Source organism: Camelus dromedarius, unplaced genomic scaffold, assembly GCF_036321535.1.
Source record: "Camelus dromedarius isolate mCamDro1 unplaced genomic scaffold, mCamDro1.pat HAP1_SCAFFOLD_197, whole genome shotgun sequence".
NCBI classification, from domain to species: domain Eukaryota; kingdom Metazoa; phylum Chordata; class Mammalia; order Artiodactyla; family Camelidae; genus Camelus; species Camelus dromedarius.
The window spans coordinates 1496269-1513769 of record NW_026989761.1 but is presented as its reverse complement, the minus strand read 5'-3'; the positions used below and the strand labels follow the sequence as shown (position 1 = coordinate 1513769).

Here is a 17501-nt window from a genome sequence, read left to right as displayed (position 1 = left end):
TGTGTGCTGGGGACCACACTGCACACTGTTCACACGTTATCTCACTGGATCTCCACAGCAGTCCTGGGAGGTCGGTACATCACTTCTTCAATTGATTAGATAAATTGTTTCACTTCCTTGAGTGCATCATCCAAAGTGACACAGCTACTCAGCCACAAAACTGGGACTGAAAACCACTTGAAAATTCTACACTCCTACACCTCGCTGCCACCCTAATCTGACTCATCACATCACCTCCTGCAGAGCCTTCTAAATGTTTCTAAGCATTCTACAAGACAAAAGTGATCTACGAGAGCACCCCACTCCCCTACTTAAGATCTGTCAATGACGGTCCACTGCCCTTAGGAGAAAGTCCCACCGGGCCTGAGCACAGCCCAACGGCCCGGCATCCGCGTTCCCTGCGCAGCCTCGCCGCCTCACCCACCACGCAGATCTACACGTGCCGTGTCCAGGACAGGGATGCTGACTCCGTACAACCCGGGGCTCGTCTCAATCAAACAATGATCACCTTCTTCAGTGTTCACCCTCTTCAATGCTGACGGTCAGAAAAATATTTTCTCAGGATGAATCAATATCTTTTTCCTTACAATTTCCTGTCATTGATAATGAGCTCCATCCAAAATACAGAAGACCTAATTCTCAGTCTCCTTATCTGTAAAATGAGAATAACAAGGAAATATATGATGTTTTAAGTGAAATAATATATATGTGAGGCTGAGGGACAATTCCCAACATACAGTAAGCACTCAATATGTGCTTACTTAATATTAATAGGAATATATTGCATTCCAGCAACCTTAACTCAATGTTTTATGGCTTTGTCCAACAGACTACAGACAAACATTTGGACGAACACCTTTGAGCAGATCAGCCCAAGCGTGCTGGGAGAGGTAAGCACTGACTCCAGTTACAGCTGCAGCCAACCAGCCCTACGGGGCTGGGGCAGTTTGCTCAAACTCTTACATGTTGCTTGAGAATTTAGTTGTCATTAATGAATAAAGACAGGTGTTCTTTAGTCAAAATTCCTGAAACATATATCTTCAAAGATTGATGCAAATTTGATTTCAAGTACAACACTCTCACTAGAAAATATTTGAAAATGATAGTCTTAGCTCCCCTGCACATCAAAAAGGGCATGATCTTAATGTATCTGACTACACGAAAAGTGTTGTTTAAAGGAATTTAAGATGAAGCCATCCTAAATAAGCTCTAAGTATCATCTTCACAAAGCCCCACCCAAGGGTCTCATTTCTCACTTCCACATAGGTGTTCAGGTAGCTTAACCTGGGTCTTGGTTTCTTATAACACGGGGTGGGAAGAGTTGTGGATAGATTTATGTAGCAAATATAAACCTAGGGTATTTGCTGTGTAGAAATCCTAGAAATAAACAAATTAATATATAGTCCTACCCTCAAGAAGCTCAGCCTTTCCATTTACAACAGCATTAAAAATAAAATGAGAGATACATTTAACAAAAATTTACAAGATTTGTACATTGAATATTTTGATGTATCACCGAAATAATACTTAAAAGATCTACATATATGGAACACATCCCATGTTCATGGAATGGTAGACAATATTGTTAAAAATGTTAAGACTCCCCAAAGTGAGTTACAAATTCAGTGGAATCTTTATCAATATTCCAGCTGACTTCTTTGCAAAAATTGAAAAAGTGATCCCAAAATTCATATGGAAGTGCAAGGGGCCCAGGTCAGCCAAAACAATCTTGAAAAAGCAGAGCAAAGTTGGAGGACTCACTTTAAAGGGTACTAAAAAGCTATAGTACTAAGTTAGTATGGTACTGGCATAAGTTTGGATAAATAAATCTATGAGACATAATAAAAACCCAGGGGGAAAAAACTTACATTTACAGTCAGTTTTCCACAAGGGTGCCAACAACACTCCATTGAAAGAATAGTCTATTCAACAAATGGTGCAGGGAGTGCTGAGTATCTGCAGGCAAAAGAATGAATCTGGAATCTGGACCCCCATATTTTAAATAAATAAAAATTAATTCAAAATTGATCACAGACAGAAACGTAAAAACTAAACCTATAAACTTTCCAAAAGAAGACGCAGTATAAATCTTTGTGGTCCTAGGATAGGCTTTGGTTTCCTAGATACAATACGAAGAGCACAAGTGATAGAAGAAAAAAGCAGATAAACTGGACTTCATCAAAATTAAAACCTTTTTGTTACAAATTACATCATCAAGAAAGTGAAATGACAGGGGAAGGGGGTATATCAAGTGACAGAGTGCATCCTTAGCAAGAAAAATAAAATAAATTAATACATCTAATTACCTCCCCTGTAAAGAAATTGTTTTAATGCTTAAAAAAACTAAAGTGAAAGGACAATCTGCAGAATAGGAGAAAAATTTTGCAAAGCATGTATCTAAGAAGAGACTAGTATTCAGGATATATAAAAAATGCTTACAACTGAACAATACAAAGAAAATCGACCCAATGTTTAAATTTGCCAAGGATTTAAATAAATACACAAATGGCCGATAAGCACATGAAAAGAAGCTCAGCATCACTAGCCAAATCAAAATCAAAATGAGTTCTCATTTTACACCCACTAGGACGGTTATAATCAAAACATGGACAATAACAAGTGTCGTTGAGGAGGCAGAGATACCTCATTTGCGGCCAGTGGAAAGGGACAATGGTGCAGCTTCTTTGGAGAAGTCTGGTGTTTCCTCAAAATGTTAGAGATATATGGCTCAGCAATTCCACTCCTACATGTAGAGTCATCCCTCAGTATCCTCGGGGGGTTGGTTTCAGGAACCCCCAAACCTGGATACCATAATCCAAGGAAGTTCGACTCCCTTTACCACCAGCCATCTGGATCCATGAAGTGGAAACTACAGATATGGAGGGCCAACTGTACAGCCAACAGAATGAAAACATATTCTCACAAAAACTTGCACATCAATATTCATGGCAGTATCATTCAGAGTAGCCAAAGGTTACAAACAATATCCATCCATCAATGAACGGATAAACAAAATTACCAAGAATAGGCCCACAAACTTTTGGTCATTGAATCTTTGACAAAGGAGGTGAGAACATAAAATGGAGTAAAGACAGCCTCTTCAGAAATGGTGTAGGGAAAACTGGACAGCTGCATGTAAATCAATGAAGTTAGACTACTCCCTCACAGCATACACAAAAATAAATTCAAAATGGCTTAAAGACTTAAACATGTAGACAAGACACTATAAACCTCTTAGAAGAAAACATAGGCAAAATATCTGACATACATCTCAGCAATGTTCTCCTAGAGCAGTCTACTCAAGCAATAGAAATACAAGCAAAAATATACAAGTGGGATGTAATTAAACTTACAAGGTTTTGCACAGCAAAGGAAACAGTAAGCAAAACTAAAAGACAACCTATGGAATGGGAGAAAATAGTTGCAATAAATGAGACTGACAAGGGCTTAATTCCCAGAATATATAACACCTTTTACACTTGATAAGAAAGAAAAACAAACAATTCAATTCAAAAATGGGCAGAAGGCCTAAGGAAGCTTTTCTCCAATGAAGACATCCAAATGGCCAATATGCACATGAAAAAATGCTCAATATCATTATCAGAGAAATGCAAATCAAAACTGCAATCAAATATCACATCTCACCAGTCAGAATAGACATCATTCAGAAGTTCACAAACAATAAATGCTGGAGAGGCTGTGGAGAATAGGGAACCCTCCTACACTGTGGTTGCAGTTTGGTGGAGCCATTGTGGAAAACAGTACAGAGGTTCCTCAAAAGACAAAACATTGACCTCCCATATGACCCAGCAATCCCACTCCTGGGCATATATCCAGAAGGAACCGTAATTCAAAAAGACACCTACACCCCAATATTCAGAGCAGCACTATTTACAATAGCAAGACATGGAAACAACCTAAATGTCCACTGACAGATGACTGGATAAAGAGGTTGTAGTATATTTGTACAATAGACTACTATTCAGCCATAAAAAAATAATAAAATAATGCCATTTGTAGAAACATGAATGGACCTGGAGAATGTCATTCTAAGTGAAGTAAGCCAGAAAGAGAAAGAAAAATACCATATAAGATCGCTCACATGTGGAATCTAAAAAAACAAAGAAACAAAAAGATAAACTTATCTACAGAACAGAAACAGACACACAGACATAGAAACCAAACTATGGTTACCAGAGGGGATAGGTTGTGGGAAGAAATAAATTGGGAGTTCAAGATTTGCAGATACTGAGTATGTATAGAGTAAACAGCAAGTTTATACTGTATAGCACAGGAGAATATATTTAATAACTTATAGTAACTTATGTTGAAAAAGAATATGAAAATGAATACATGTATGTTCCTATATAAATGAAGTGTTGTGCTGTACACAAGAAACTGATGCAAAATTATAAACTGACGCAACATTATAAACTGACTAGAATTCAATGAAAATATTTTTAAATAGAGAAAAAACGAAAAAAAAAAAGAAAAAGGATATTATAAAACCAAAAGAATAAAGTACTGACTGAGGCTACAACATGGATGAACCTTGAAAGTTTATACTGAATTAAGCCAGACACAAAAGGGCAAACAGTGCCCTTTTAGGTGAACTGTATCTAAGCATTTATTGTACTATTCCAGTAAATTTTCTGGAAGTTTGAACTCTCAAAATCAAAATAAAATGTATTATTAATTAAAAACCTAAAATGATTCCTCACAGGAGGGCTTTAATTATTAAATGCAGAAATGCATGTAAAGCTCCTGGAACAACACTTTGCACGTCCACACACAGTCACTGCTGTCACTGCCACTCAGAGGGTGGTGCCAGCGCTGATGGGGGCTGCCTCCAGTCGCTCCCCTGCAGACAGGAGTGAGGGCCTGGGCTCTGACAGGAAGGGTGACCGGGAACATGGGTTAGACAGAGCCACGCCCCAGACTTTGTATTACCCAACTTTCTTATACAAACTGCTCCATGTAACATAAACACGCTACAGGGATGTATCTTACGACACAGGGAATATAGCCAATGTTTTACAATAACTATAAATGGAGCATAACAATAAAAATTGTGCAACTATTGTACACCTGAAACATATCATATTGTAAATCAGCTATACTTTTATAAAATGTTAAAAAATAATTTTAAAATGTTATCACTTCAGTATTCAATTCGGTTTTTAAGTAACTAATAAACAGCTTAGAATGTATAAAACATTTAAGTGTGATGTTTGTTTACATATTTATTTACTTTCAGCCTCCTGCTAAAAGAGAAATTAAACAATTTTTAACACAGCTTAACAACCATAACAACAAAAAGACAAAAGTTAGAGTGAAGAGAAAATGGAGATTCAATACTTAAATGAAACCAGGGGGAGGTAAACTCATAAAAACGAATGCCATGAAGTCAGGGTAAGTGTTAAAGGCCGACTAGAAATTCAGCCGTAAGATTCTTGGCAGCTAAAGCAAAAAGTAAAAGATGATGGGGCGGGTGGTAGAGCTCAGTGGTAGAGCGTGTGCTTAGCGTGCACGGGGTCCCGGGTTCAACCGCCAGGGCCTCCTCTAACAGATAAATACACCTAATTACCTACCCCCCCAAAAGAGGCCCAAAGAAAAGAAAAAGAGAAATTTCTTTCCTAAGAAAACCTGATGTTAAATTTAGATTAAATACTTGAAAAAAAAAGAAAGAAAAATAGAAAAAGATGAGTGACACAAGCGATAATGCCCGTGAGATAAATCTGCGGTGGCTGCTGGCAGGTCCCCATCTCCCACGTGGGAAAATCTGAAACATACTTCTCACCACTCAGAGTCATCATCAGCCCACCCCACCCGTCTCCCTGTTAAATGCAGGAGCACAGGCAGGGCCCGGCCTTTGCTCTCTCTGTGTCAACACAGTGAGACAGGATGGAAGGGGCCAGAGCACAGCCATTCAAAGAAGTCCACAGCAATTAACATCAAAATGGTGAAGGATTCAACCCCCAGTAGGCCTTGAGGCTCAGGATGAAGAGATTTTACTTCTAGCAGATCTTGAGCTTCATTATACACCCATTGTAATAGTAACATGGTGAATAACACGCCCCAAGGCACCATGGCCATCCCAAGGCTAGCCACAAAATGTCAAAGTGTGGGAAATGGCCAAATCCCTGGGAATCCCAGCCCCTTGCCCTTAGGCTGCTCCTTCTAATTATTAGCATATAAAACAACCAAGCCCATGAAAACCAGCAACACAGCGCCACCTCGTGGTCATCACTCTCTCTCCCTCTTCGGAGAAGGCCCATAATTTGTCTGTGGAGTGTGTACCTACTTTTAATCTGAGCACCCAACCCCCACACCTCGTGGCATTTCTCCTGCCTTTCAACGTGTCTCTGTGAATAAATCTACCTTTACTCAACAGTGGCTTGCTCTTGAAATCTTTCCTGCATGAAGCCAAGGACCCACGTCTGGTGGGGCACATTCCAGGGGCTCAACCAAAGCCTGGGACACAGCCCTTCCCATGCCCCACATGTGTTTTCTTGTATCAACAGGACTGGGATGTGAAGGGAGTTCTGAGGCCCCAGCTAAGGGACAGAAGTAGCCCCCAGGACCAAAATGGCGGGCAGCCCCTCCCCCAGCAGGGGCCCTGAGGTCAGCCCGGTTCTCTGTGGTTCTCTGTTGTGCTGACTCCCCAGCCAGAGAGCTTTCTCCTAGGCCTGTCCCCACAAAACCCTTCTCTCCAAAATGCAAGCACATCATGTCACAGTCCTCTTATTCAACCAGGAAATTTTCAGACCACTATTTCCTTCCCTAGTAAAGAATCTATCTGTCCTCCCTCCCATCCCACCACTTCTTTCTTTGTGAGAACTCTGTACTCCCCATACACCATCCTGAACGCAGGTGCCTTGCTGGCTGGGACAGAGATGTTTCAGTCTCACACAGCCTGCATCCTTTCACTTTCCCCTTTCTACCTTAAAAAGCCTTTCCTGAGTCTCCCACCCCTCTGATTCTGAACTTCACAAAGTGCTGAGGTTGCAGTCACTGTGTGCATACATCCCAGGTTTTGACTAGGTTTCCTTCACAAGATCTTCATTAAGGAGCTTCATCAAGAAGTTTAAAGAGTCTTTTCTTACATCGGAGTGGAGGAGCCTGCATAAAATTTAAATGGCCTTGAAGAGAGAGTTAACCAGGGACAGAGAGGTCATAGGTCTTAGTCAACAGTGTCATGAGGCAAAATGTTCTTCGAAGGCTCAGAGTGGCTTCTGAACACGGAGTCGGGAGGGAGGAGGTGCCAGGCTGTGAGTGGGATGAGTGACACTGGGTACGCTACCCCAGCTGGGGAAGTATTGGATTTTGTTCTAGTTTTCCAAAGAATTTCTTAACACCTTTTCTCTTATTGTCACATACCATTTCCTACGGATTAAGAAAATCAATGTCAGTCATTTGGGCAACTTGGTAGAAGCTACACGATGCCATTCACAGGGCTGGGATGTAACAGCCACACCAGTCTAAGTTGAAAGACCAGTAGGGGTATTTCCAAGGTAATCACGGGCATGAAGCAATCTCCCCAGCTTCAATTACCTCATCTCAAAAGTGGGGCCAATAAAACTACCAAGCAAAGTGCGTGATGATTATGGCCGACATCTGTTTACTAGGTAAGTGCCCGTGACAGCTGACACTGGATTAGGAATGAGTATGATCAACGAGGCCCAGTCAGCCTGGTTACATGCACCCTGCCTTCATGCCTTGGTGCAGGAGCGGAGTTTGTTTAGCTGAAATGAACGCCCCCAGAGCAGCCCCGAAGGGAAAGCTCCTAGCTCTGCACGGCGAGACGTGTTCCTTTCCTTCTCTGAGCTGATAACAGTTTGCAGTCGTCTGTTTTTACATTTATTCCTTTAGTACCTGCCTCCCCTCCGGAGTGTTTGCTTAAGCAGAACAGGTCCAGGTTTGTGTTGCTGCCTGCCGGATATTCTGGGCTGGGAGACAGGCGACTCCACGTCTGGCTCTGGTGCTGAACGGAGAGGGCAGAAAGCCCAGGGGCCCATGCTGAACAGAGGCCCCTGCACCCAAAATTATGGTCTGACTTTGGGCAAATTACACCGTCTTCTTTACCCTAAGATTCCTCATCTGTTCATGAAAATAACTGCCCATGGCACGTAGAGTTTCAAGGATTAAAGGAAATCACCAAATTCACAACCTATTCAAGGGGCTACCAGTACGTCCTCAACAGGCACATGCTACCTTTACGGCTGTGACACACGCTAAGCGGGGCGGAAGGACACAGTGAACACTGCTAAGTGCCTGTTAAGTGTTTCATGAGTGTTATAATACTGTTTAAAACTTACAACAAACCCAGGAAGAAACGAATATTATAATGCATATTTCACAGATTCACCAACAGTTTAATGGAGGTTACACTCTAGTCCAAGGTCCTTTGGTGAGGAAATGGCGATTTAAACCTGAATCTGAGCCCAGGCCTGGGCTACACCTCTCTCCAATCCACCTCACCACTTGCCTATGAAATCCACCTGTCCAATACATGTTTGCACAGGCCAGCTCTTAAATGCAAATTGTGCCACCGTTTGTCAATGTTTGTTAATTACCATAAAGTGCTCTCAGAAACCGCTACAGAAAAGACAGGTTGACATACATCCCTGCCAACAAAGAAGAGATATTTTGCCTTGCGTTCTCCTGTAATGTGCAGAAACCCTTCCCTACACCACCAAATTCAAATGTATGCTTCCTCCATGTTTATGTTTGCACACGGCTTATTAAAGTAGAAGGTACCTGCAGTAATTCCATCTCGGTTCCTTTCCAAGTTTCCAGATTATCCACAGTCTGTGAATGAAAATACTACAATGTGAATTAAAATACTACAACCATGTCAGTAAACAAAGAATGCTGAAACCAAGTCATCAAGGCTGCCGCCACCCCCCAGTGCGGACAGACCTGAAGCCCAGCCTCTACAGCCACTCACATGCTGCCCTCTGAACAGACTGAGAATAAGAAGACAGGATAATTGCCCTAGATAGCTAGGTGCTTGTCTAAAGAATGAATCCAGTGAGGTCAAATGATACATACAAAGGCACTAAATTCTTTAACTTGAGATGCCTGGATTTCTTTATATAACAAGCAATCTTTTATTCTTCCAACTCCCTGGTCTTTGTTGTAAAGCTCCTATATAATCCTAGTTCCTCCCCTACTTCTTGGGGGCAGACCCTCAGACAGATTTGAAGGCTGTCATCCCGCCTCGAGTCCTCCCGCCTAATAAAGTGTAACTCTAAACTTTCAGGCTACACATTTCTTTCAGTCGACAAGTCCCAGAATAGACACAACTCATCAATTCTGTAATGGAACACACTGGATCAGGAACCAAAAGCGTGTTCTAGTCCAGAAAAACTACGGGTCCCTCTTTCTTTCTGTCATTATACAATCCCACCAGAACTCATTAATTTTCTGTCTGCTCATCTGGCAACCAAACTCAGAGAAGAGTCAACTCAGCAGAGTGCTCTACTCGGGAGAACACCCCGCAGCAGCACTGCAGGCTACCTGCCCTCCCGCACGCTCTGCCGACCCATAGTGTCCTCTGTGGAGACCAGGCCAACAGAGGTGTTCCCAACAGCTGCAAAGTCCCACAGATTAAATAAAAGCATTATATTTTCTACGATATGTTATGTATATTACCATCTCTGAAAACAGCTTTGCCAGAAGCCCAAATTTTCCACATTAATCTGCATAGGCAATTCCGGCAGCCAAGGGAAAACAAGTCTTATGACGATGCTAAGGGCTCCAAAGTCCTCTCCAGGAGCATCAACCAAACTGCCTGCAGGCCTGCAGCTGCAGGCGGCTACATGTCTGTTTTTAAAGAAACCCCTTCCTGCCCTCGGGCGCTACAAAATCCCTCTATGCCCTCCCATTTCAGGGTAAGAGCAGCCACTGCAGAAACTTGCAGGACAGCACTGACAGGACTGGACACAGAGGATCAGAGCTAAACTAAGCCTTCTGATGACACGAGCTTGTCACTGTGTCATTTTACAGATGAAGGTATATACAGAGAGGTGGGGTGATCTTGCTCAAAGTCACACAGCTAATAAGTGGCAAAGTCTATAACTCAGCTCCACCCTCTGGCGTGACGCTCCAGCTGGGACACCCACAGGGTTCTCTCGTGCCTGCCTGACCAGTCCTTTACTGTCACTCATAACCCACCACGGTTTCTGACCCTAGCCTGACTTTTCAGCCTCTTCTCCCTCTAGTTTCTCAGGAACAAGGCTGCTCGGGCCACTGTGTGACTTCGGGCTCCCCAAACCCTCAGTGCTCAGGGTGGTCTTGCCTGTGCATCCAGCACCCTGCTCAGAGGATCTTCCTCCCCTGCAGGAGGACGTTTCCACTCTCCACAGGGACACCCCCTCAGGGAAGCGCTCTTCTCGCCCTCAGCACGGCAGGTGTCCCAGGCCACATCCCGAGCTGCCCCATTAGGACTGCCTGTGCCCAGGTCTGCTAGTCAGACCAGCAGCCTCAGAACCAGGGATTATGCCCGGGTCTCCCTGCAAACCTACTGCCCGCCTCACAGCCCCCAGCCAGTAGGTCACCTGGAAGTCACAGCAAGTGCCCCACCCAATCCCGAAATCTCTTCATTTGCCAGCACCGCTGATGACTGGTCTCCAAAGTTTGGTCAGTTTCACACAAAACAGCAGCTTCCACTGAAGCTGAGGGTTTTCACTTCTGCTCCCCATCCTTACTGGAAACGTCAAGGGAAACCAAAAGACCTTTTCTCAACCCTTTTCTGATGACACCTTCCCACCCACAATACTCACATGCTCAAGAGCTTTGGGTCCACGTGATTTTGTTTCCCTTATGCTAAGTGGCTCAAAACACTGCAGGATTCTTTCTCTTTTGAGAGTATTTGTTTGTACTGAGTTTATTGACTTTAATCTCTTTTTGTCTCTCTCTTAAGTGTCCCTAGCAGTTGCCACTTCTTACTCCCTTCAGCAGCCTCCCTCCCATCATCTAGCCTAGGAAATCATCTGTGATGAGGGGCCCGGGGGCAGTCACAGAAGATGGAACAAAGGTACAGAGAGGCTACATAATTTGCCCGAGAAGATCACCTTCAAGCCCCAAAACTGTGTGTCACGTCCCTCTGTTTAACACTTATGCTAAACTAGTTAACTTTTTATAGATTATGGTTATAAACAGATGAGGTATCAAAATACATAGAAGGACACACATCAACTCTAAGATGTTTATTAACCCCACTATTTTGTTTCTATTTATTTTATTTCTATTAAAAAATATTAGGAACCTCTGCAGTCAATATAACAAAATGTTAATGGGTGTTAAATCCAGAATATAGAGGCGTAAGTGTATCATTACTCATAATTATTTGTATGCTCACAAGACAAAATGATTTGAACGTCTCTCTCCCCTCCCCCTACTCGCTACTGGCTCTCACCTGAGCTCCCAGACCACACATTTAACAGCCTTTCACTTTATCCACAGCTGAACTCATCAGGGTTCCCCCAAAGCTCCCTCTGCAGCTTTCCCTCCTCAGAGCACAGCAGGACCATTATTTACCTCATTAATCCACCCAGAAACCTGGGCCTTACTCCATCCTACCTTCACAGACATCATTCATCCTTTCCTTTTTACCATCTAAACATGCCTAAAATCTGTTCATTTTTTCCCGGTGACTGTTCCACTGACTGTCCCACCGCTCAGGTAGAAGCCACCAACACTGCCCACCTGGACTCACGAGTCTCCCAAGTGGCCTTCCAGCTGCTCTCCCCTACTTGAGACAAATTGGATTTTGTCACTCCCGTTCTTTTATGACTCTTTTCAAACCTAGTGTTCTTAGAAGAAACTCCAAGTTCTTCACATGGTGAAGGTGTTTGCCATGAAACTGTCAGCTCAGGGAGGGCAGGACCCCCCTCCTCCTTGGCCCTCCTCTTTCCCCAAGGCCCCGCCCTCTCCCTCGGCCCCACCCTCTCCCCCTCAGCCCCGCCCTCTGGCACAGCGCTGGCTCAGGAGGACCTGCTGAAATACACCAGCCTGAATTCTAACCCTGGTGTTCAATACTTAGCAAATTGCTTCACTTATCCATACAAATCCAAGGTAGATTAGAAAGATTTTAGATGTTGAGCTAGACTATTGATTTGGGGATTTTGCACTAGCAACCTGCAATTACATGTTCTAATGATTCTGTCTTCTTAAAACCACACCCAGATTTAAGGAGTTATTTGTGGAATGTCTTCGGAGTAAAAGGGACTGTACTTTTACAGACTTTATGTTGTATAACATGAACAACCCGGACAGGGTCACAAATGGAATTGCCTCACAAGTGACAGAAGACAGGTGAGAGGCACAAAGCAACAGGTCGCAAAGACGGTAAGAGCAAATTTGTTTTGCCAACCCCCTCAAAAATGCCTGAAAGAACCAAAAATTCTGAATTTTGAAAGTAAAAGATTATCATATAGTGAAATAAAATAAATAATCCTCTTCATCAGGGTTTCAAGATCTGACTCCAGATTTTTTAGCAGGCCATACTGAATCCTAGCACAGAAAAATCAGATGGACTAGTGGTGAGTAAGTTCCAGGAAAATGGCAGTAATTCCTCCACTTGTGTAAGGACATACACTCACCTGCCGAAGGTGAATGTAGAACGCATTCTGGAGAAATTCAGTAGCTTCCAGGCTCCGCTTCTGGATGCCGAGGACACGGACAGCTTGGAAGCATGCTTCTAACAGTCACCAGAATTCTTACACTGCAGGGGGAAAAGGAGGCCCTCAGTCGATAGCAGAGATGTTCCTGTCGTTTATCACAGGCGGTGCCTCAGGGACTCAGTGCCCTGCAGCAGCCCGGCCCCAGGCGAGGACACGCAGCGTGGCCCACCGAAGCAGGAGGTGCACTGTGCTTGAGAAAGCCCATCCCCGATGGGGGCAAGAGTGGCTGGTGGGGTTGAGTGAACATATAAATGCCCACAGAAATATGCCTGCATTCATTCAAGTGATACAAGCAACAGTAGCAGGCTATTTAACATAATTTCAATTGTCAGTGGAAATTTTGCCATTCCTTTCCGCTTGTCCCCTGCACTCTGAAACAGGCTTAGGCTCTCTCACACCTGCAGCTCTGAAGCAAGAGTTGTGAAGTCATTTTACTTTGCTGCAAGTGTCCTCGGTCCCCTTGTAACTGTGTCTGTCCTCACTTAACACAGTCGGATATCTTCCTGGATCTCTGCCTGAGTTCCTTTCTCCTCCTCCTCAGATCCTGAGATAAAGGACAAGTGAAGGCACATGACCAGAAAAGGCACTGTGGACTTGACTGAAATCCACAGTGACCCCCTAAGTGAGTGCTGCCCACCCCTTACATTCGATACTCAAGGTTCTGCCCAGGGTGAGATCCAGCCCAGAGAGGTGGCCCAGGCCAATTGAAACCTACGTGGCTTGGGCACGGCGACAGGTGCAGGAGCTGGTTCCGGGGTCAGGCCCCTCCCCAACTCTGCTCCCCTCTCTCCCGAGGCCCCGCTGCCAAGCACTCAGGCTCCGTGATCTTATGTCCTTCTCTTCTACTCTACTCCAAACCCTTTTCCTTTTCCTTTTTTCCCTAATTATCCCCAGCTGGAGTGATTTTTCAATCGCAGTATCTAAAAAATTTCCTGCAGCCGAAAATGAGGTCTCCAGATATCAATGCCCATATGCTGCCTCCTGAAGAGAGCCGCTGGCTAGGGGGACCCTCACCAACACTCACGTGGCATCAGACATGTTTCAGGGTTGGCCACCCCCAACAAGAGTGTGCTGTGACCCCTATGCCCGCACAGCATCTCTGCTCACAAAAATATAGTTGGCCAACTTATCGGTTATTAAGAAGCAAAAATACAAAATTGCTCATGTTTCTTACTAAAATTATCTATGAAGCAGAAAAGGGAATTGTAATAGAAAAGAACAATTTTGACCCCATGTTAGGTCTGTTCCTTTGGCTTTAACCCTGTGCCCTGTTTTCTAGGCTCAGACTGGCTAGCTCTGCACCATTTGTAAAAGAAAGTTGCCTTTAGACTGAAATATCCAGGACAGCCTATTCTCCTGGCCGTGATCTTGAAGGATGCTAATTCATCTGCACTTATGTAGAGATGGCAAGTTGCAAAATAGAGAATAACCTTTGTTTTTTTTTTTTGGAGGTTTCACAGGGGCAACATGATTTGATCCGCATGGACAGCTGCAAGAACAGCGGATTCAAAGGACAAGCAATTCATACAGCAAGAAGTTTCCAACAACTAACCAAAACCCCGCCCCTTTTTAATATAAAAGGAGACACAATTCTGACTTGTGGAAGATGATTCTCCAGGACATCAGTCTGCCATCTTCTGGATCTGCCAGCTTTGCAAATAAAGTCACTATTCCTTGCTCCAACACCTCATCTCCCGGTTTATTGGCCTGTCATGCAGCGAGCAGAATGAGTTTGGACTCGGTAACAAAATGACTGCATTGGAGGTAGTATGTCTCCACTGTTTCCTCGTTTCCAATAAGTAACATGCACATTACTTATGATCTAGTGCAAATAATTCATCAAAGACAACCACAAAAAGAAACTATACTCACCCAGCTATCAACACTGAAGACAAAACCTGTCAATTTTATAAGCTGTTTAAGAACACAACCGAAAAACCTAACATAGGGAGTTGATTCCACGGAAATAAAATTATTTCTACTCCTTCAAAACTTTTTCTTTTCTTTTCTATTTTATTTTGTTTTGCTTATTGAAAAGAAAATAAAAGTCAGATAATTTTATTTCACGTATTTTTGTTATAGCTACATACTTTAAATACTACAGAGACTTAAATTTCAATAAAAAATTGTTCATATATTAGTATAAAGATATATACACAATCAATGGGGATTAGGAAAGGAGTGGACATTTACTAAAAATCCACTGCAATCCAGTCTTTTACAAGCATATCCTGGAATATAAGCTCTATTATCCAGGGGACCTCACCCACATTCTCACTGCTGAGTCCCTTAGTAATCAACTACTAAGGCACCAGCATAGAACCATGTGATCTGTATTTTAGGAATAAATGAGGGAATTCATTCAATCCTAAAACAAAAACCCTAAAATAAATACTGAACTTATTTAGAGATAAAGAAAATTGGTCCCTCAAAAAGTAAAGTTTCTTCCTCAAGGTCACAAAGCTAATAACTGGTAAAGGCAAGATTTGAACTAATCTGCCTGATTCTAAAAACTAAGGTGGAAATCCCATTAGACTGGGGAGGGTCCAGCTGCGCAGCCTATCACCATATCTTTGTTCAGATCTAGCCTTAGGCAGCCTGAGACAGCACCCCATTCCTATGGAACTCGAGGGCAAATGATAACAATAAGGATTTTATATCCAGCAATTTCTTAGGTCTCATGTATATAAAGTGTCAGCAGGTCAGCAGAAAATCTCTGGAAACCATGAGTGGGTCCAGACCTTTTTGCTGATTAGAAACTCAATCTATCAGGACATAGTGACCTTCCCATGAGAGGCCACATGGACATAAACTAAAGGCAGCTGAACAATGAAAACTAGCAAGACCCTGGAAATCAAGCAAGAAGGATCCCTGCCATCCCCCAACCAGTTGCCTCTTCATCCACGTGGACACGAAGACAGAAGACTCGGGTTCTTGTCCAAGTTACACTATCATGGATTCTCACCCATAAAAAGGTACAACTCTATGCTGTCATAAGTCCTTTCCAACTCAAATATGATGACACCAATATCTCAGCAGAATATCTATGTCTCCACTTCCCCTCTTCTAATAGGAGAATATTTCTATGGACACAAAGCAGAAATCCAATTTAAAAAACCATGCACGAAGCCAGGTGAATTTCTGCTTAAGAGAATTTCCTCTCACGCTCAGTGAATGAAAACTCAGAAAAAGTGGTCCTTCTCCTTCAGCAAACGGGAGGCATCCTGATTGTGTGTGTGTGTGTGTGTGTGTGTGTGTGTATAAATCAAATATAATCGTCTGGGATGTGTACAGATTTTTTTTAATGTCACTGTAATTTCATGGGGATGAGCCAACATTTAAAGTAATTTGAATCTAGTGTTCTGAGACAGTCTCAGTTTCTTTTGGTGGAGGAGGTGAAAGGGGAGAGTAAAGGAGGAAAGAGGTAAATGAAACAAAGAAGTAAGAATACTGCTAGGGAAAGGCAAGACGTTAATTTTGTTCCTCATTGCATCACAACAAATTAGGGACTGGCTTTCCCCCGATGTCTTACCGAGCACTGAGTTGAAGAAGAAGAGGCGACAACCCATTTCTCACTGAGATTGTGGCTGTACATGGCATCTTATAGACACAAATCATTTACACTGATCAAACACTCTAGCAGCAGGCTGTAATTCTCCTGTTTTGAGAGACAAGAAAACAGGAGTTCAAAGAGGATGTATAACTTGACAAAAGTCAGAGGACCAGTAAACAAGAGAGGATGAATTCAAACTCAGATCTGAATGTAGAGTCTTATCTTCCCACTCCCAGGACTGGAAAATCCTTAACACACAGGCTCCCCAGCTCCCCTGCAGTGTTCCTGGCGCCAAGCATTTCCCATGGTAATGGTCTCCAGTTCTCACAGACACAGCGCTCTGTGCAGCCAATGACCTTGATCAGACCTTGATCATCTACCTGCCACGCCCACCAGGCTTCACCATACAGGCAGGAAAGCTGGCTTTCAAGTGCATACAAAGCCACCCCCGGTCTAACCTGGGCTCTTCTGCAGCTTCTCCAGCCTAAAGGCAGCCATGAAACTGCTCATAGTCTGTACATGAGCCACACTACCTCTCTCCATCTGTCTCCCCACCTATACTACTTAGCTATGACCATTTTGACAATCTTGGAAACAAATTTTTAAAAACAGAAAAGAAAGGATTCTGGAACAAGTGCTTAATACTTACAATTTTAAATGACAAGTTACAAATTGAGTATTGACAAACCGAATCTTCCTTTCTAAATGTCAGTTTTAAGCATTTAAATATATAATAGCAAAAAATTCTCACAAAATTAACAAAAACATAAACAATAAACTGGAATAAATTCAAAAATAATGCCCATGTTCTAAATGGAGAAACTTCAGGACTATACTGAGGGTTAAAGTAAGAGGTATGAATGTAGAGACATAAACATATTGCATGGAGGAAAGCAGTTTTGTAAAGATGTAAGTTCTCCTAAGAATAATTCAAAACTTACTAAAAACTCCCATGAAATTTCCAATCTGATTTTTTTTAACTTGAACAAAATATTTTGGAACTCTTCAGGAATAATAAAGTCATAATACTATACAAGAAAATTTGGGATGGAAGAAAAGAATCAAAAAAAATCAGACTGCCAGTTATTAAATAAATTTTTACAATATGTAAGATATGGTGCTGGAGTAAGGAAGGGAGATTGACAGAAGGGAACCATGAGCTCAAAAAGAGACTCTAGTGTATGTAATTATTTTGTACAGGTGGGATTTCAAATCAAAGAGAAAAGTATGAATTCAATAATTGTCCTGGGACAATCAGA

General features: G+C 42.7%; 1 long non-coding RNA gene across 1 annotated transcript; it reads right to left on the bottom strand.

Annotated features, from left to right (window-relative positions):
- Positions 1 to 406: 406 nt before the first annotated feature.
- Positions 407 to 16378, bottom strand: LOC135320573 (uncharacterized). The gene is made up of 4 exons (XR_010379775.1): positions 16222 to 16378; positions 12609 to 12730; positions 1869 to 1956; positions 407 to 652 (listed from the first exon to the last, which is right to left on the bottom strand). It is a non-coding gene; the product is annotated as an uncharacterized LOC135320573 (long non-coding RNA).
- Positions 16379 to 17501: the final 1123 nt, after the last annotated feature.